General features: G+C 39.6%; 1 protein-coding gene and 1 long non-coding RNA gene across 2 annotated transcripts in view; both read right to left on the bottom strand.

The window, feature by feature from the left end:
* SEMA6A (semaphorin 6A) overlaps positions 1 to 1,520 on the bottom strand; it is a 119,137-nt gene extending 117,617 nt beyond the window's left edge. Inside the window, exon 1 of the mRNA XM_084503475.1 lies at positions 662 to 1,520. The gene's annotated coding sequence lies outside the window, so the exon portion shown is untranslated. The remainder of the gene's footprint in view (positions 1 to 661) is intronic.
* A 2,146-nt stretch (positions 1,521 to 3,666) lies between these two features.
* LOC311426761 lies at positions 3,667 to 5,012 on the bottom strand. Its single transcript, XR_014687007.1, has 2 exons — positions 4,680 to 5,012; positions 3,667 to 3,940 (listed from the first exon to the last, which is right to left on the bottom strand). It is a non-coding gene; the product is annotated as an uncharacterized lncRNA (long non-coding RNA).
* Positions 5,013 to 21,037: the final 16,025 nt, after the last annotated feature.

The following is a 21,037-nucleotide window of genomic DNA, read 5'->3' as shown; positions in this document are numbered from 1 at the left end:
AGCCCATGCTCGCGAACAAAGCCCTCGGCAGCACCAGGGGAAAACCGAAGTTTCCTCGGTTGTCGGCCTCTTCCCCCCACCCCAGCACGCAGCCCCAGCCCGACAATTAATAACGCTAATAATGAATAAAACCGAGGCACGCCGCCGAAGCCCAACTACCCCGCACCGATGAGATGTGTGCGGGGTTACGCCTCTGCGCGGAGCGCCTGCACCGTGCCTCTAACAAAGAGCCCACCTCCCCCCGGCCCCCCACAGCCCCCCGGCCGGCGAGCAGGGCTCGGGGCTGGCAGCCGGGGGATGCGGAGGGGAGCCCGGGCACCGCGCATGCAAGCCGTGCCAGCGGGGCAGGGACGGACGCTAGCACGGTAAGCAGCCGTGGTGGGAGGGTGGGGGAAGAGGAAAAAGAAGAGAGGGAAAAAAAAAAAAGAGAGAAGAAAAGGGAAGCCACGAGATGCCTGGAAAGTGGCAGCGGTGAGCGCAGTGTGTGCACTTGCAGGCGGCTCTCCTCCTCCTCCTCCTCCCCTCGGCGTCGCGATCGCTGCCGAGGCAGAAGGCAGCCGCCGGCCTCGCACCCCGCACCGCTCCCGGGGCGAGCCCTGAGCCTTCCTCTCCCCGCGACCCCAAAACGTCGGATACGGACGCGGACAGGGGAGTACTGTACCTTGTCGGTGCATGTATCTAGGCAGCTAGAGGACAGAACTAGCTGATGTAGTGTCCCATTTAGTAATCCATTTAAGGGGATCTTTCTGGGAAACTGGAGCCACTCTCTCCTTTGCAATCCTTTGTCATTACTACATGTGTGCTTCGCGGGGGACGGGCGGAGTATTTAGTATTTCTACTTTCTGAATTGCAAATGCAATTTGTTCATTTCCAATGATGGGCGAAAAGAGGGGGGAGAACGGGGAAAAATAAAAATAATAATAATAATAAAAAAAAAAGCGTTAGGAACTCCTCTCCAAACCCAAATTCCACTACGGTTCCACTCCAGCAAGTCCCCTTCAGCCGTGCCGCGTGAGGTAAGTCATTTCGGGGTCTCGTCCTGCTCCCTTTCTACCAAAAGCGCTCCCCGGCGCGAAGGCTGCTTCAGCAAAACTCCGGGGCCGGCGGCGCCCGCCAGGAAAGCGCGGTGGCTCCTAGCCCCGGGCTGCCGGGCATGGGGCTGGGGGCGCCGGCTGCCTGCCGCTGCGCTGCGCTGCGCTGCTCCGCCCGGCTCCGACTCCGGCTCCGGCTGACTCCGGCTCCGGCTCCTGCTCCCAGCTCCCGCTCCCGGCCCCCCTCACCCTGCCCCTGGGACACGGCTCCGCCGGCGGAGGCGGAGACAAAGCCCGGACTGGATCGCGCAGGGCGGGAGCGCCCCGCCCGGCCCCGCCCCGGCCCCGCCTCCTCCCCGCCCGGCCCCCACCGCCTCCCTGCTCCGCGATCGTTCCGCGCCCCCCGCGGCCGCCTCCCGGCGCCGTGGCCCCGGGGCTGGCGGGAGCGGGGCGGTCCCGTGGAAGCCCGGAGGGCCGAAACAGCGGCCCCGTCCTCCGGATCGCGGCGGGGAGAGGGTCGTGTACGGGCGTGATTGCCTTAACGTGATTTATGCTTTTTCATCTTGTAATTTTTCCTCTCTTTTTTTTTTTTTTTTTTTTTCAAACCAGCTAAATGAAAAGACAGACGCAACTCGGACCACAAAGCGTGGCGTTAAAATTAAAATAATGGCTTGTTTGCGACAGCTGCTTCTCTGCATTTTATTTCCAGATAATGAAAGGACCCTGAGAAATTGGTTTGGGTTCGGCGTTTGATTTGGGATCTAAAATTACACACGCGCCTGTTCGATTTCTAGTCGTTGGGTTACAAGAGAAGACATTCATATGTATTGAGGAAAAGTTTCTTCTTTGCTTTCAGTCAGTTTAAGCTGAATGTATACTTAGGATAATTTTCTAACCGAAGGAACTGAGACTTAATATATATTTTCTTTCTTTTTCCTGAAAATCTAAAACAGAAGAGAGTTCTGCACCAGAGAATAATTGCTGGGGACAGATAAATTTTAGTTAAACAAACTTAAGCTAGATCTGAAAGCAATTAGGGGAACTGAACTATTACAAATAATTTCTGGGTACCCAACCATGTGTCAGGGGGGTAAACCAGATGAATGGACGTTGATTTGCCAAGACCCCTAACCCCGTTTCCACAAAGAGGCCCCAGATCATCTCATCCTCTCTCTGTCAGGAAATGAGAACAGAGACTGAGCGCAGCCTGGGTTTGCGGGAAATACCCTTCCACCAGTACCAAATGCTGACATTCAATCACTGCATTATGCTCAATCACTACATGCGTTTTGAGGTGTTCAGAACTTCCATTGACTTTGTTGTGGGTTTGAATTGTAAGCAGATCTAGATTGAGCCCTTGCTGTGCGCTTCACATATACTTCACAAATATTTCCGCAATACTGAACAGTTTATTTGACACTTGCATTTCTTCATTAATCAAAAAGGGCTCTCTGACAGTGAACATTTTTTGTCCCCTATATTTAGGGTTTTGAAAAATACAGACCAGATTTTATATTATGAAAGTTCTGCAAGAAGCAGAAAGCATTGAAAAAATCCAATTTTCCATACATTGGTATTGGCTGTGGCATCAGTTGCCAGAAGTTTCTATTCAGATTCTTTTACAAAAGTGTCTTCTTTCTTTCATCTGCTGTGTTTAATTGTCAAGCCTGCACTGACTAATTTCCTCACTTAAATCACACACTGTAACCACACATTTAGCCTTCTGATAGAACTTAAGCTGGCTCTCCTGCCCTCTGTTCCCTTGTTGATCCTTCTGCTGTTAGCTTGCTAGAATCAGTCTGCAAAACCTCATGTGTCTCCACAGCTTAAAAATACCACCCTCCTTTACTCTACCTGACAACTTGTACCCTTTTCCTCTCTGTACTCTACCTGGTAAAACGTCCTCATGTTTTCTCTCCCACCCAGTCATGTTAGGATGTTTCCATGGAATTTTAATACCAATCTTAGTTCTTCATTCTGTCAGATTTCCTGAAATCACAGATACAACCTTATCTCTTTTGCCTGGAGTAGTTAAAAACTGTGGGCTATTCACAGTGGCTTGGGGAAGAGAATTATTGCCCTTACCGATGGGAACATATTTTCTCAGTGGCTGCTTTTTGGCAGCTACATTGATAGAGCACCGTGGGTTTTCCAGTCTCTGGTCAGTAAGGGACTGTTGTCGAGGTCTCCATGGAGCTGTGCATTATCCAAAAATATCACACAAGTGACAGAGAAGTGCTCCCACCTATTCCAACTCCTCTTTACACAAGGTGTCTAGCAGAGATTTAACTTGAGTTGACATGAAAGTATTACCTCTGCCCTTTCTTCCTAATCACAAACAAAATGTGTTGACATTAGTGGAACACGTGGGCTGTGTCAGGGAAGAGCAAGCAGCGGACTCCTTTAGCTGGTTTGCGTGAAGTTTGAATCCAACCACTGTGCCACAGACCCATGCTGAACACATTTGCTACTCTACAACTGTGTGGAGCCAAGTGGTTGTAGGAACAGCATCCCATTAGGTGCAGTTCTGACGAACCAGCGTACGGCAGCCATGCAGAGGCACTTTGCAGTGGTTGAGTGAGTCCCCTCTCATTATCTTCCCACGTCAGAATAATCCATGCAACACTTTGGGAGACACGTTCTTCATCATTTATTATTAGATTCAGCTCAGTTTATTCTTGCCCTTTTTCAAAGTTTCAAAGTACAGCAGAGTTTTATGTTGACAAGAAACAACATGTGAGAGTGGCAGAGGAGAGGTTTCTGACAGTAGTCTGAGAAACACTGGGGGCTTTTGCCCCAGGGAAGGAATGAGATGGTTTTGATGTCCAGGACATACTTGAAGCCTGTAATTCTAGACGGGGCTGTAGCTGCTTTTTTCCCTCTACCAGCAATGTAGGAAATACCTTTACCTGTGGGGATATACATTAACAGAAATAAAATGCTGAGTACAGAGACATCTTAATATAAAGAACTGTTTACTTCTTTAATCTTACAGCAACAATGAAAGCTCATCAAACTGTAAATATGATTTTTGTTGAGACAACATTATTGAATGCCTGGCAAAGTAGTTACTCCTACATAGATCAAAATAAGATCTTTCTTTTAATCACTTCAGAGGACTTCACCAAACTCATCTTTACTCTGAAAATGTGGTTGAAAGTGAGCAGTTTTTTAGTCAGGACATAGCTGTTTTTGGCATACTGCACTACAGCTAAAGGTGACTCTTAAAAACCAACGTGTACCTGTTTCTCTTTTGTTTAACATAAAAGAACAATAGGCCTTTTGCCCAACTTGTTCCTGCAGAGTCAGGCACATTGTTTACCATTATTACATTTTCCAGACCACTGTAAACATATAAAATGAGATCAGAGTAAGAACAGGTAGGCTATGAGTTTCTTCTCTGGAAGCGATTTTAATGGTTTGTGAATCTCTGCAAAATTAATTCTGTAACTAAGGACCATACTAGAAATGCCAAATTTTTACATTTCTGGCTAGCATGTGTGGATTTGCTTTTCTTAATCTCTTTGTTCAGACATCGTCCAGGTGAAACATAGATACCTGAGTAACCAACCATAGGCTGACCTGGGATATACTCAGCAGGGGCACCCAAAGTATTTACAATTCATAAGCATATTTCAAAATACTCACTGGAAATAGCAGGAACTCGACTGAAGGATTTGCCTGGGAACCCAAAGGGAGTCTCCCTGTGCCAGTTCTGTGCAGGTTGGTGTTTACAACTATGGAGAGTTTTGGAAGGCAAGCCAGGCTGTGGAGCAGATGTTTTATGCAGGAGGCTGCCCTGGTCAGTCCCTGCTGTACTGTGCCAGAAAAATCAGCAGAAATTCCTGTTGCACTGTGAGCAACATTCACATGTCACTGTGTCATCTAGTTCCCAGAAGAGGAGAGTGTTACGCGATCATGCAATGAGCAGAGAATACCGTGGATAGCGTCCGGACCATATGGTGAAGGGAGTGGAGGTTCCTATTAAAAAACAAAACAACTGAGTATGGAAGATCAATATGGAAAACTGATGTAGAATTTAACTTTGTTAAAACTAACAGAAGCTTACAGAGATTCATTATCAAATTACTCCTAACATACATGGGCCAGATCCTCCTCTGGTGTAAATTAACATAATCCTATTAGAGCCTCCGTATTGATTCCACCTGCCGACAATATGTTTTGTCAAATTTCACCAGGAAGGGTCTATAGGATAATTTTTAACTACCCTACGGAGCTCCATAATAGGAATATAACTGATCTGCTGAATTCCATAGGCAGTTATTTAAGTCACTAGAAAAATTATTTGCTATTGAACTCTATCGGATTTTCCATAAAGGCAAGCTTACTTTCTTCACACAATGGATGTGGATGATCTCACATTTGTCTCTTCTAGTTAGAGTCTCTGAGAGGAAAATTAATCAGGAACTGTCGAGGGAGCATCTTAAGAGGGTTTTCAGGGTACCTTTCCCTTGAGTTTCATTACAGGAAAAGACAGTGTGCTTCTCAGTTACTTCATGGTGGTTGAGTTCAAAGCTTTGAGATCTCCATTTTTAATCCAAATTTTTTTTTTTTTTTTTTTTTTTTTTCCCCTGAATTACCTTACCACTACTCCAGGCTTTCCAGTATTGTGCTTAGATATTGCATACTTTCTGAGTACAGTGAGGAACCATACTGAAACAAACTGCATTTCTCAGCTGCTGTTTCTCTTTATGTGGTTAAGATTGGACACTAACTACTGAGCTGTTTAGAGGGCAAGGAAAGAGGTGCAGAGGGACTCCCATAAAACAGGTACTTTTACTGGAAAGTTAAGTCAAATTCATACAGTTTTCCTGGGGTAAATCCTCTGTTCTCATCAGGGCTACATAGAATCAGGCTTTTGTTCAAGAACTTAAGGAAAATGGTGAGAAAAGAGATTTATTTTGGCTTTGCCTGTGTTCTTACAGTAGATGAATGTGATACAAATTGAACAATTTCTGTGGCTCCCAAAATAGCAATGAATGTTTCAGATCTAGGTGGGGGAACTAAGCAATGTGTAAAATTATCATAATTGAAAAGACAGCACTCGAAGAAGTCGATATTAAAATAAAAATGTTTTAAATACAATTACAGTATCAAACTGAAAGCAAATCCAATTTAAAATAATAAGAAGTGGTTAGTTTAATAAGTCAAAATCATTGCTTTCAGTGTCCCTTCAGCTGAACTGAGCCCTTAGGAGCACTCAGTAAGTGGAATTGCCAGGCAATACAATATTACCAAAGAGAAACCTTTAATGGTTTCAGTAGCTGAAAGAAAGAGGCTTTATTCCGTCCTCTTCCCCAACACACACACTTTAATTCATAACATTAAATCTCACCCAGCTGAGTCCCTTTTTTTAACCCTCAAATCGATGGCAGTGAAAGAAGAAAGGGTCTGTGACTGACGGATTTAAAAAAAAAAAAAAAAGAAAAAAAAAAGAGGAAGGAGAAGGAGAAAAAGAGCAGCCAGGACAAAATGGAAGAGTGAAGGAAAAGGCTCCAGCTGAGAAAATTTGAGAAGCAGAGTGTACAGTAGGGGAGAGAGAGAAGTGATGAGGGGAAGCAGAAAGGAAGAAAAGGGACTAAAGAGACATAGTATCTATGTGAAGCACAAGGTTAGCAAGATACCTTAAAGGAATGTAGGAAAAATGGAATTAGTTAAACTTGACAAATGAACAGCTGAAAATGATTTTTAGTCAGGTTTTATCCTTTGTGAAATCACTGAACTAACACAACAACAAATGAGAGTTAGAGTTGCTTAGGGTTTACAATTGTTTTTAAATGAAAGTATATGAATATTTTTACATGCTAAAGGAGAAATTAATGTCAAACACATTATGGCCTGCTAAGATGCAGAAGAGGGACTGAAGAATCTGTTGAAAGACATGACAAAGTATTTGGGAAGAAAAGAGCATGTCCTGCTTTTGGCATAGCAGTTTTCATCAGTGTCATCCTCACACCACCTGATGAGCTATTTGGACCTAATTCTATGTGGAAATACAGAGGGCTTTGTTTCTCTTTTGCCTGTGTTGTGTTATGCCAGGGAAAGTAATATTTAGAGTGCTGGAGACTCAAATTCGTTAGTCTAGATTTTATTTTATTTATTTTATTTATTTATTTATTTTTCCTGGATAACTACCTGTACTCTGCCAATGGTAACTGTTTAACAGCGCTTTACTCCACAAGAAGTTGCACTGAAGCTGGTACAGATAGCTGTAGAGTTAGGTGATTCCTGCTGCATGCAGAGGTGCTAGCTCCTGGCCAATCTTAGGGTGATGATGACAACAGCATTACTGCCACAACACCTCTCTCCCTCTGGGCTGATAGTAGTTTGGAGTTTCCTGGTGATTATTAGAGCTAAAAAGCATTTGCTAATGAAGCCTGCACTATTACCAGGGAATGAAAGAAGGAGAGTAGAGACTTCCTGTGTTTGCTCATTCCTGGCAATCATTAGCTAGCCAGCCTCTCTTGGGTGTGACTGTCCCAGGTAAATCACAGCCTAGAAATTCCAGCTCTGCTTAAGTAAGTTTCAGTCACTCCCCTGCGCCTGATACTAATGCAGCAAAATTGTGAGGAAGTGAGTAAAAGACATTTGGAAGATCTGTAATTAATCCAACACAAAAGGCCAGAGACCATGCAGAAACTGACTGTTTGGAGAAGCCTGCTTGACTCACCATGACGGACAGGTTTCCACTGCTTGGAGACACATACCCGGTTTCTTAGTGAAATCATTGTCCTTTCCATAAACCTTCACACCAAATGTGGTATAATCAATCATTGCATGTCTGGCAGTTTGGTACATAATAAGGATACCTTGTAGGTGCAGAAGAGGTAAGATTATATACAATAAAGAAAAAATGTGGAGGAAAACATCAGACATAATCATTTATCTGACATAAACCACAACCAAATTTGTTTATGTGCTATCAGTGATGAAACTACCATTACTTGAAAGATGATGTATTATTGCCAAGGGTATCATTTATAGCAATATTTTTGGTAACTCTTTATTTGGGCTGTCTTGAAGACAGCATTATTCCACACTGTTGGCAGGGACTTCCTGTGGATTTTGCTTATATTTCACATTCAACCTGGTGTGGAATATGTGTTACTGTAGACAGAAAATCAGCAGAAAACATATGTATGTTTTAGTGTCTACTTACTTCCTATGTCAAAGGCACAAATAACATGTATATAGTCCTTGATTTAAGACTGGTAAGTTTCTACCTGGGCCTTTATTTTTCTGAAATCTTTAATTTGGATGTTCAATTGAATAAAAATCAAAGTGGATTTATAAACCAGCTATATCTGATGTGGGCTAAAGCGTGTGGCTCTACAACAGTCTTCAGGACTTTTGTCACTTTGGGATTTTAATAGGACCAGATTATCATCCAGCTATCAAAATCCTTATTTCTAACCAGTTTGCAACCATGCCTCTTAACTCTCTGAAAACAGAGAACAAAGAAAACCTTAATCTGTGGAGTAAAAGCTAACAGGCATTACATTGGAAAGTCTGGTTCAACTCTTGGTCTCAGCAGAGTCAGTGGCAAAGCTGTAGTTGACTTTAGTGTGGTAGGACACTGACTTTCAAGCCCAGATTCATATTTTACCATGGACTAGTGAAAGAGGCCATTTACCACTCACCTTTTCCTAAGGTCTGTTTCATGCTAATGAAATGAATGTCCTACATCTGCCTTTTGAGGGGAAAGTGTTTCACAGTGACTTTACCTGAGCTATTTGTATCGTGTCTGACACCAACAGATAGATTTTTTTTTTTTTTTTTAATTTTTAATGACACTTCTCTTATTTCTTTTTTGTTTAGGCCTGCCCAGAATTAAAAATAAATAAATAAATAAAAAATAGTCACACTATTGTAAAAGGAATTCCTGAGCAGTATATGGTTATTGTTGAATTTTCTAGCAGTTATAGACCCTTGTAAGTAGGGGGCTTAAAATGAAAACTCTACAGTGACCTTAATGATAGTGTCAGATTATAATATGCAGGTTGCTAAAATGTCTAGTTAATGAATGTCAGTAGGATTAGAAAATGATGAGGGCACTTTTTAAGATCTCTGTGCTGTGATAGATTTATATCACTAATAACAATGAAAGGTGCACAGGAATCTATGGACACTGCCTCTCTCCTCCAGAAGCCAGTGCCGTCTCTTATTAATTAAATTGAGTCAAGAACAATATAAATCTCCTAGTGCTTATTCCACTCATTTCATACATGCTAATGAGGATGAGCTTCTGAGCTGGTGGTTGGAATCATTTATTCAGTGGTGGGAAAAATAACATCAGGATTCAGACCCCCTGCTGACTTTGCACACTGTTGTGCTAGATTTATATTGGTCTACTAAGGTCTAATAAGTAACTGAATACATTAAACAAGGCACTTGCTACTGCAAGGGTTACAAGGGACTCCTTGTTTTTCTTCCTTGTGTATTCTTTGGTGAGGAGATTAGGGGAGATGGGCCCATTATGTAGGTCTCTCCTCTTCGTATTTCATCCACCAGTTCAAAGCCCTCTTTTCCAAACAGAAACTATGCCAAAGCTCTCATCAATCATTAAAAGTCCCAGCAGTCACAAACTCACTGATTTTGATGGGAAGTGCAACAGTACTGCCTTTTTTTCACATAAGAAAGTGAATCACACTATACTTAGCAGTTCAAACTCAACATTGCACAGTATGCGTGATTAGTGAGGACAGAAAATACAGGGCATTCAGCAGCCAAAGAAATGTCCCTATAGAGCTCCTCTTTGGAAGGAAACACAATAGAACAAGCTAGCTGGATATTCCAGTGCTGCATATGTGTTTGGAAAAACAAAAAACAACAACAACAACAACAAAAAAAGACGAACCTTATTCCCTCTCCCCCCTCCCCCCCGCACCTCCCTTTCCCTTCCCCACAAAAAATCACACAGGAAAACAAAACTGTAGGAGTTTTGCAGGTCCACATTTCACTTTGAACTGGCATAGGCTGACCTTCTCAGTCTTCTAGATCTGGGATAACAAAATAATATGCACTATGCTGCCAGACAAATGGGTAGTGTTACAGCCCCAAAACAGAAACGTCATTGCTACACTCTATAGTGAATGCCCTGTGTCCTTGTGTAAATTTGGTAGGAAAACATTACAAACAGTACTGTAGGGCAATATGCAGTAAATGAGGACTTTTAAAAATATGCCACTGCTGTATTTTCTCTGCCCACCAATTGTTCAAAGATGCAAAATACACCAGTTATACAGATCAGCAGACTGATGCCTCCTATAGATGAGTTTATATGTGACACAGGAAATTCAATTAACCTTAATAGCTCAGCCAGTATTACTGCACAGGTAATTAAATAGTACTGGCCATCTCTCTTAAAAGCCTCACCTACACTCTTTGGCTGTATATAAGACTGGGAGGTGCATTTAACAGTTTTTTCAAGCAAAATAGCTGAAAGAAGACAAATTTTTTTGAAGAAAAGGTGTATACTGGATGCATATTTTTGTGCAATGGGGCCCCTATGTAACTGATGTCTATAAACAGGCTGGACAATTTGCTTTTTTTGGAACATGTTGAAGAGAGGGTTCCAATACACATCTAATAGTCCTCCAGTTATATGAATGGAAGATCAGGACTGAATGAATTCAGTGGTGAATGAAGAAGTTTAAAAAATTATGTATGGAAATATGTAAGTGAAGTTTTTGTAAATGACTTCATGATATCTTCGAGTTGATTTTACACTTTGCATAACACCCTCTGAAAAAAACACAGAAAATCAAAGTCAAATCTGATTTTTTTTTTTTTTTTTTTTTTTTTTTTTTTTTACACTGCTTTCTGCCCTTACAACACTCACACACCTCCTGGAAGGATAAGATAGGCAGCTTCTCTCTTGGTCTTCATCTTATTTCTCCTTTTATTGAGAAGCAGTAAGGTAAGAACATGACTGTGTGCATGATCAATAGGCCTTGCAGGAGGTGGGATGTTTAATCTCCATGACATATCATGACATATGTAGTCTCGAGCAGCCCTGGGAGCTGGGATGCAGGGGTTGTGTCTAGCACAGGTCATTCAGATATGACCACCAGGTAAGCAGGTTGCCCTAACCTCCAGAAAATCATTTTTAACTGCAGCTAGTAGCAAAATACTGTCAAACTTTCAAAGGGTTTAGTAACGTTTTTGTAGGAAACATTTAAAGGGGCAGATCCATGCTGTTGTTAAATCAAACTTTCCCATCTAGCTCCAGAGACATTCATGTCCCAGGTCTGCAGTGTATGGTTATACTTCTATTGTTTGATGTAGAGCCTTAGATCTTCAATTAATATGCAATTCAGTATTCACTGAGACAATGGTAGGATCTACTCAGCATTTTGGCAGCTTGTGAAACTAAGATAAACTCTAACCTTTGCCAAATACAAAGGATGATAAAAGCGCAAGTTGCTCTTTCCAGCTGAATTAAAATAAACTGCCACTGACTTTGTAGTCCTCATCCTTTTTTGCTGTTTTACTGTGGTAACCTTCAGCTGGCATTGCATTGTGCCTATAAAATACCCAATGTAGAATTAATAAAAAGAACTGCAGCAGCAAGCAGGGAAGCTAGAGGTACATGCAAGTCTGCCCTCAACCTCTTTTCATCCATTATATTTGAAGGGAAGCATATGTTGCTAGATTTCTGGAGGCTGCCCCTGGAAATAGGTAAGGAGCCCAGTGCTGCATTAATCTGCCTTATACTGCCTCTAAGTTCTATGGGCAAGGTTTCACTGAGGCTGTTAGTTGGGAGCAGCTCAAGATAGTATCACAAAGATCTTTGCATGTACATCTCTCAGGCTTAGGACATTGAAACAGCCAAGTACAATAACTGTATAAAAACCTCTTTTCCTTTAAAATTATTTGAAAACTCAGAGACCACTTTCTTTTGTCAAGAAGACAAAATATAATGTTATTTGTTACAGGGGAGCCAGTATACAGTACAGAAATAAGGAAAACAAAACTAAACAAACAAACAAAAAATCCAAAAGCCAAAAGATGTTTGAGAGTTTTTGTTTTGCATTTTATGAAAGCCTGTGTGTGTGGTTTTGGCAGGTTTTGACTAGGTCTCAGGGTTGAATATCATCCATCTCCTCGATCAACTGTGTAAAATAGGCCAACATATTTATGATTGCTTTTCTCTCATTTTGCAAGACAAGGGGAAAAATAATTCCCATAATGTGCTATTTTTAGTCATTCACAAAGTCACAACAGTCACAACATTTCTCCTCTTTAATGCAAGGTCTGTTTTGTCTCTGTAATATTTTCAGGGAAAATAGGTGTGAAAGACCCTCATGCGCTTCTTTAAACTGTTTCATCTAACTTAAACAATTCAAGTGGCAGGGTTTTGCCAGCCTGACATTGAAACAACCTGGATTGAAACACATTAAAGAGAGAATCACACAAACAGCTCCCCTGGCAGATCGAAGAGGGTGATAATCCAGACAAGCTGCAGAAAGCTGACCCCGGGGAGCTGGGGTGGGTGCTGGGTGATGGAGTTTGTAAAAGACCAAGTGATTAACCACAGCCAGAAGAGACTGTGCATCCAGAGGTTAACACAGTTTGGATTAAGGTCTGGGTAAACAGATCCAGGAGGCTGAGGGGTAAAAAAAGGAAAACTTCACATGCCTTGCTTCAAATCAAGTGGGGTGTTTGGTACAAGCTAGAACAAACGTATTCTCCTTTCATTTGGAGAGCTTTCAGTACCAATACATTGGTGTTGAAAAGCAGCTTCACCCACCTGACGGGATAAGCCTTGTCACCTGTGTGGGCTGGGCATAGATTCAACCCTCTCCTCTCTTATGGAAGACCTTGGGCCTACAGGCCCCAGGAGAGCGCTGCTGCCCCTACATCTCCACTGCTCTTCTGTGACACTACTGCACTTCATGTGGCTGACCTGAGGAGCCATCACACTGAGACAAGCATGAGGCTGACAAGATAGAAACAGGAAGATGGATCATCCTGGAATAAACTGTGACATGTTGATAGAGGCAGCGTGTAGCAAGAAATGTAGGCTGTGATCCCCATTAGGGGAAAGAAGGAACTAATCTTGGGTGAGCACACATATCACTAGGCTATAAGATGAAATAGGGGCATAGATAGCATCAGTATCTCTTCCTCATTTTTCTGAAGCCTACTTTGAAGATCTTTGAAGATTGCTTTTTTTAAAAAAAATATTTATTTATTTTAGTTTTACTTTTTTAAGCCAAAATGATTTAGCAAGTTTGTAACTAGTTTCATAAGCCAGGGTTATGGCCTAAAAAATAGGCTTGTTACTAGCTAAAAAAAAAGAAAAAAAAAGTATATCCAGACAAAGTGCTATTATTGTCTAATTCCTGTTGCATGAAAATGTCAGAAATCATGCTACATGGAAACCAATATAGATATACAGCTTATGTTGATTTATTTCACTATGGGGATATAGCATAAAATAGATGCTTTTATGGATATTTTAAAGATTATTTTTACATATAGTATTCATACTAAGCATTTATTGCACCCCCAGTGATCTTAAAGACATATGGGAAGGAAGAGGAGTGAAGTACAAATAACATATCCACAACCAGAGGAGATGTATAAGTTAAATCAGTGGACATTTAATTCTGTTCACCTTTGCTCTGTTGATTTGATGCTTTAATTTCCTACATCTGATTTCTCCAATGATTTTAAATTATCTCCTCTTCAACTTAAAAAAAAAAAAAAAAAAAAAAGGCTAGAATGTCAAGCATTCAAGTGAGTTTGCTGACCAGAAGAATCTCTTAAGAGGCTCACAGTAAATCCAGTGGAACAGTGCATTTTGTTTAAGTGCTTGTCGTTAAAGGTTGGAGTGCACAGTAGACTTGAAAAGAATTTGGAAGACTGATTCAAGTAGTGGCATTATTTTTCACATGAGTGCATCAAGATAGAGTGTAAAGGGTTATAAGAAAAAATTGCAGCCATGGGAAACAATCGATTCACATTCTCATCTCTTTTTAATTAACTTGTCTTCTTTTTAGTCTTTGTCATTTACACATAGCTGGTAAGGTATACCTTGGGTCCCACTGCTTTGACAAATAGAACAAGGAATTTATTTATAGTGGTGATTCTTCCTATGCAATATGTGTATCACTAAAACAGGAGAAGAAATCTATGAAGAACTGAGCAAGGAGGAATATAATTCATGTAGAACAAACAAGAAGATATTGATGATTGACTGATACAAATACATCCTACATCCACTGTTTTTTTTTTTTTTTTTTTTTTTTTTTTTGACCTTTCTTGGTTTACAAGATCTGAAACTGAGCACCATCTTGTCATCTTCTTCCTTAAGAAATCTTTGTGACAAAGCTGTGAAGTCTCCAGCATAAGGCTTTACTCACAGAACTACCACAGTCCCCCATCCAGCATGGCACTTTCACTGATAATGACTGATATCTGGCACAAACCCGACTGCCCGAGATACCTTCACTCCTTGCACCGCACAGCACAGTGCAGCGTTTTACTGCTGGGATGATTGGAAGAGCTCAGGCTGTTGCTCCAGTGATTCAAATGACAGGGCTGTTGGTGGAACACTCATGTCCTCACAAGCAAGAATTTCTTTCCCTCTCCTTAGCCCACTGGCTTTCTGACTATTTTTTCGCACCTACCTAGTGATAATACAAAGCCTGCCTTCTCTTTCAGGCTTTTGGAAGTGAGAGATGTGAGCAGCAAGAGCAACCACAGTGGCAGCAAGAGGCAGAACCACATCAAAGCTAATACCATAGCCAGTGGTTTCCAAACCAATGCCTTTGAGCTGCTCTTTCTGTCTCCCCAGTGCAGCTCCTTGTAGTTGACTGCTAATATCTGCTTTTGACTCCTTCACCACTGCTCCTCCTGCTCTTGAACTATTGTCTCCTCCTCTCCTCCCTCCTTATGATTTTATTCTTATTCCTTTGCTATCTCTTTCTCACAATCATCTTCTCTCTTTGTCCAGTGCTCCCCAGCACCTAAAGAAGAAAAAGGTTGCATGGCCATAGCAGCAGAAATTGTGTGGTGCGTCTCTGGATGTGCAAATATACATGGACCACATGTCTTCCACTGTAGCACCTCCTACTCACCTTTCTCTGATGGACTATTATTGCTGCCTCTAGCCTTAAGCCTGGCAGTAACCATGGGGACTACATGAAAGGAATTATAGCTGATATGAAAGGAATTAAATATTTCCCTATTAGTACAGCATCTAGCTCAGCAGAGCCTTACACTTGATGAAAAACAGTAAAATAATTGATGGCTTATGCTATATATATATGTATTTATTTATTTAGCAACTATTACAGAATTAAAAGAGTGTTGCCTTGCACCTAGTAACATACACTGACTGATGCATCAAATTATGAACCTTTACTACCTGACAAAATGTGCAGAGCTTAAATACTGCAAAATGGGTGGGTTTGTAAATCAAAAGAAATAAAATTAAATTTACCTCAATAGGTTCTCAATCCTTCTGCTTTATGAAAAAAGCAATACAGGATAATATACCTGCCTCTATTTCAGTTTTTTAACTTAAATTAATGTTCACCATTTTTATATGATGTTATTCACTACTTTGCAGCATTTGGTTCATCCAGCAAGTCAGTCAGTAAAGCACAAATGATTAAGTGGGACAGACCCTCAGCCAAAAAAAATGGGCTGTTTTTTTTTTTTTCTCATCCCTTCTTGTTATCCAATGTAAACATATGACATACTGTATGAGTCTAACAGACACTTTGAGCAACAGAAAACAGTTTTCAAAAGCCAATTTGTTTGTGTGTTGTACAGAGGTATTGTTATAGCAATAGTGATAATGACAAAGCTCGGCATACTGGGAGGACTTATCAGAGATTTTGTCATTATAAAAGGGTCTTGTAAAGAGAGTTACACTGTTCTGGGAGACTAATAACATCTAGGTATTTGGGAATTGTTTATGGCAGGTAAGCCAGACCTGGAAACTTGCTGAATACATGAAGGTTTTCAAAAACAAAATATCTCGATCCCATTTTATAGAGGATGGCACACCTATTACAAATGTTTTGAAATAGGATCCTATATACAGCTAAGGCAAATTTAGAAGATATTGAATGAGAGTCAGGAATAAACCTTGCACAAATAGCTCTAATAATGAGGAAGAATTTCTGAGGCAACTTAGTCTTTGATTTATGGATATTTTATCTCTGGATATTAATTACAGAATCTCCTATTATGCTCTTCAGTTCTCAGATCTAAAGAGTAATTTTGTCAGGATATACTTATTGTCAGGGGCAATTGCCTAAAAGAGAAATACAGAATGGAGATACATTCATAACAGAATGGATTATGAGGAAGGAGGGTACTTGTAAGGCATATATTTCTATATTGTGCTTCAAAAAATTCTTTATAACAGGATAACCTAATGATTCAGGATCCAAAAAGCAGTCATTTATATTATCTTATTTATGAACAAGCAATATCTAAAGAGTCTAAATATATTTTAGGAGAACCAGCTTTAGCTTCACATATAATCTTTAAAGGGAGTTCTTTATGCTAAAAAGCCACTGTTTTCTTGTTGTTGTTTGTTTTTCATAGATGTAGATGTTTGGGGATTCTGAAGATTGAAAAAACTTGCCATAAATGAAGTCATAAAAGAACTCTCTTTTGTCTTTGAGAGGTTTCTTGAGCTCTAGGTTTTAATAATCATAACAATTTTAGTTTGCTGAATACCACTACTAATATGTGCATTTCCACATAAATCAGAGTTGCAGAGACTTTTTTTTTCTTTTTTCTTTTTTTTTCTTTTTTTTTTTTTTTTTTTTTCCCTAGATCTAAAACAACAACAACAACAAAAATGGTTTGACTGTCAACAGTGAAAGTTAAAACATCAGAGAGAGGCATGGTAGAGACAAATATAGACACAGGAGTGAGATGAAACTTCTCACCCAGAACTTAAAAAGTGTCAAGAAATACTATAATGTTACTCTGTGGCTTTCATGCAACGAACATCAGCAATTAGCAAGGACACTTGGTGATTTTAGGTCAGATCCCTGCATTTCAATTACCTCAGCTAAAAATACAGGTGATCCACAAACATTTACATAGAATTAAGGTATGGCAAAGTGCTTGTGACAGAAAAACTGTTTTTCCCAGTAAAACAACACAAAAGAGCTGTTATTGTGCTGCGCTTCCAGTGTGAGCTGCCCTAGCAGAAATGATGGGTTATATAGATACAGCTATGCTAGCATAGCCCATATGAAATTGTTCCCCAGGGTATGCCCAGGATCCCATACAGACCCTAGCTTTCCTCTTTGCAAGTTTGTGTGTTGTGAGGGCCAGGCAAGACAGCACAGAACAAGTCTTTGCAACAAAGGCCTTCACAGAGCACAAAGGAAGACTTACTCAAGCATTCTCCCTATTTCTATGCATGTTACATGTTAGAAAACTCTGATTACGTTCTCATAGTGCCCAAAAGCACACAGAAAACAGGCTGTGTGTTGCAACAAGTGTTTTGAAAGATGATTAGCATGGAAACAGCAGAGAAAAATAATGTTTTGGGCCATTTTGAATGAGAAGGAATGTAGATATTAAGCCACAAAATAATATGAAAGAGTTAGTCTTGTATTCACAGTTCTGCAGGCCACAGCCATCATATCTGCAAATATAATAGGTCAGGCAGTCCATAAGGCATTTTTTTTCACTCAGGCACAACTCCTGTCAAGAGATGCAGTGCTGAAATGACATAAATACACACACGTCATGTTCCAAGTCATACATGAATGTAAAATATTCAGGTTGCTGTTTGTGAAGATGTTGAGCCTAAGTTTAAATTCTGACACCTGCATTTATTTTCAGAATGATCTACAGCTTTTAAAATAATTTATTCCACAAACAAGGTCAAAATTACAGGGTTCACCATCCTAGGTTTAAAAAGAACAGAAATCTCCTAATTCTTCTGACAGTTCCAGAAAGCTTTCTCACTCTCTGCCTAACACCACAGATGGTCTTACCTCTATGTAAACCTTCCACTGATGCAGTCAGACAGCTAAACAATACCATGTGAGTAAGCAAATTGCTTCAACAATGAGCAAGGGGATAGGTATTCTCTTAACATTTTCAGCAGGAGACATGAGGAAAAGGGCCAGATACCTTGCAAGAAACTTTGTGCAAAACATTTGAAAACGTTAGTACTCTCAGTTGTGTAAGTCCTCTAACCAGACATTCTGAAGTTTATCTATCCTTATAACATCTATGCATCATTATTATTATTTTTTAAAGAAAATAATATCTTCTTTTAAATTTGAAAAATGAGAAGGCTTTCAGGATATAATCTGAAACATAAAGACAAAGTGGTAGGTAATTTTTTAAGCAAATATGTAGATTAGATGCAGACACCCAAGACAATATATATTACCAATTAACAGCAGAGTTAGACTGTGCCAAAGAAAATAATTGATTTCTTTCTAATTTGCAGCATTACTCTGGTATACTTATTGTTTAGGAGACTGTGAGGTCCATAAATTTCCACGTGTGGAATTATGCTGTTCAATCCAATGCACACAAAGAAAAATATAAACCCAACACAATTAAATCAATAGGCAGAAAGATGTTATGAAGAGAAAGTAGAATTCCAACATTTAAAAAAAAAAAAATTTTAAGAGTTGGTTCAAAGTTAGCACACACAACCTGAGTGGTATGATTTCTGCAGCAATAATGAACCTCGTGTCAGGAAATGACCAGGTGCATGACAGTTTTTGTTGGCTGCATTGTGTTGTCTTCCTGTAGGATGCAGCTGTTCACCTATTCTTTAGCAAAAGCAGATGGAAAACTCATGTAGCTAATTGGTACTACTGACACAGGAGTCAAAGAAATGTAGTTATCTTTTTTTTTTTTTTTTTTTCCTTTGAATTCATTTTCTTCAAGTAGAGTATTATTATAATGGGGAACACTAAGTTATGTAGAATTTCAAGGAGAAAATGTCTGAAAGTTGATGAAAAATGTCTATAAAATAAATAAAGGCTTCTGAACTGAAGACACATTATCTATTTCTTCAATTAGCAATGAAGTCCTTGTGGTATTCTTAAGGAACTGTGGGAGTTCTGATTGAAGTATTCATTATTTTTGAGGATACCACTGCTGGGTAAAGGAAAAGAAAAATCCCCAAACTGAGCTGTGGAAAGATACTGCTTTGTAGGTGCAGAGGTTTTGGTAATGAAGCTTTATATGTATATGTTTAATGAAATATTTGTAAAATTCTTTCTTGGTAGGACCCTAAGAGATTATTTTAATTTGCTGAGTTGAAAGTAAAACAGATCATTCGACTTCACTTCGGGAGAATATGTGTATTTATAAAAAAATTAAACCTCATAAATATGCTGTGTCTAGGGCTTATTTATAGTGCCTTTTTCAACCGAGAATATGTATGAAAAATAAGAACAGTTCTGGAAATAAACTGATGTGATGTGTCTACCTTTTCGTATTATTTAAATACTAACAAATACGAATATATTTTGTTTTCTCACAGTGTCTTGACTTTCAATTTCCAATATATTACTACAAGCCAAAACAGAAGTTTTGTGGAGAGCTTAGGACATAAACTCTGCTGACAGCTGAACAATGAAGATAACAAATTTCAGTGTAAATGTAGTCTTAACTGAAAATGCTATAAACTGATAGACATTAGAGATTTTCTCTCTTTAAAAACATTTTTAGCATCTTCACTTTTCACTCCAAAGCAAAATGCCTAAAGGATGAGATTGGGTTTTCTAGGGCCTCTATGGCTCTCTTCCTTGTGTCAAAATAAAATCTAATGGGACTGAAATAATAAGAATAAATAAATAAATAAATAAATAAATAATATTTTTTCTTGTATTTTTTCCTTTTAGTAAAGCCCAGACAGAAGAATCACACAGCCTTATTTCTCAACAAAACATCTGATAAAATTATTAACTTCACTTACATGCTGTGTATTTCTTCTAATTACTTGCAATCACCATCCAAAACACTGAGGTATCTTAGAAACCACAATTCGTATTGTTACCCTGACAAACCTGTAATAAAATGACCTTTTTTTTTTTGTTGTTTTTTCTTTTCACTTTGGAGAAGGGGGACCTTAGTCACCTTCCTTTATTTTCTGCCAGAAAATCTACTGGAAATCTCTGCAAATCTTCATTCAGCTGCGAAGAGGAATGTAATGAAGAGACAGGACAACCCAAAGAATAGAAAACAGTGCTTTTATTATTATTATTATTATTATTATTATTATTATTATTAATTTTTTTTTTTTCTAGAGTATTCTTGGAATAGGGCTTTTCCTCAAAAATGATCATATAACCAAGATCTTATTACTTTGTTATGTTCCTTGGGGACACATTACTGAGAATAAAAGGGTCATTCCAAAACAGCAGACAGACTTCCAAGAAATTAGAGAACAGGCACTATAATAGACAAGGGAGACCTCTAGGCAAATTTGTGTGTAATAGGGATCTATATAGATCTTAGAGAAGGGTTTTGTGACCATTTTCTACAAGGAAGCAAACCATGTGTTATGTAAGCCTTTGTAAAGGCAGGGCAGCAGAACTGCAGGAGCAATAAGCTTTAGTAAAATCAGTGAACATCTCTGGCGTATTAGTGCAATACTGGTACTATTGAAAGTAGTAATGATTTGGCACAGAGTTTTAGTATAACTTTACATTTCAGTTCAAAGCTTAATCAAACTTAACTAAATGTCTTTGGATGAGAAACAGGCCTGTACATTTCTGGAACTGTGACTCCACTTAAGATATTTATCTTCTGCAATATTTTTCTGTTTGCTTTGGCTGAAATTAGAAACAACAAGGCACTGTTGTTGAAAGGAAAAGAAAAATGTAATCAAACCAGGAATCCTGCATTGAACAGGCTGACATGTAAATGAAACCTCCCCTGGCACAATTTGAGGCTGTTTCCCCGTGTCCTACCACTTGTCACTTGAGAAAAAGAAACCAACACCCACCTTGCTACAATCTCCTTTT

This window comes from Aythya ferina (genome assembly GCF_964211825.1).
Source record: "Aythya ferina genome assembly, chromosome: Z".
In the NCBI taxonomy this organism is placed as follows: Eukaryota; Metazoa; Chordata; class Aves; order Anseriformes; family Anatidae; genus Aythya; species Aythya ferina.
Note: the sequence above shows the minus strand (reverse complement) of the source record. Positions and strands in the feature narration are given on the sequence as shown.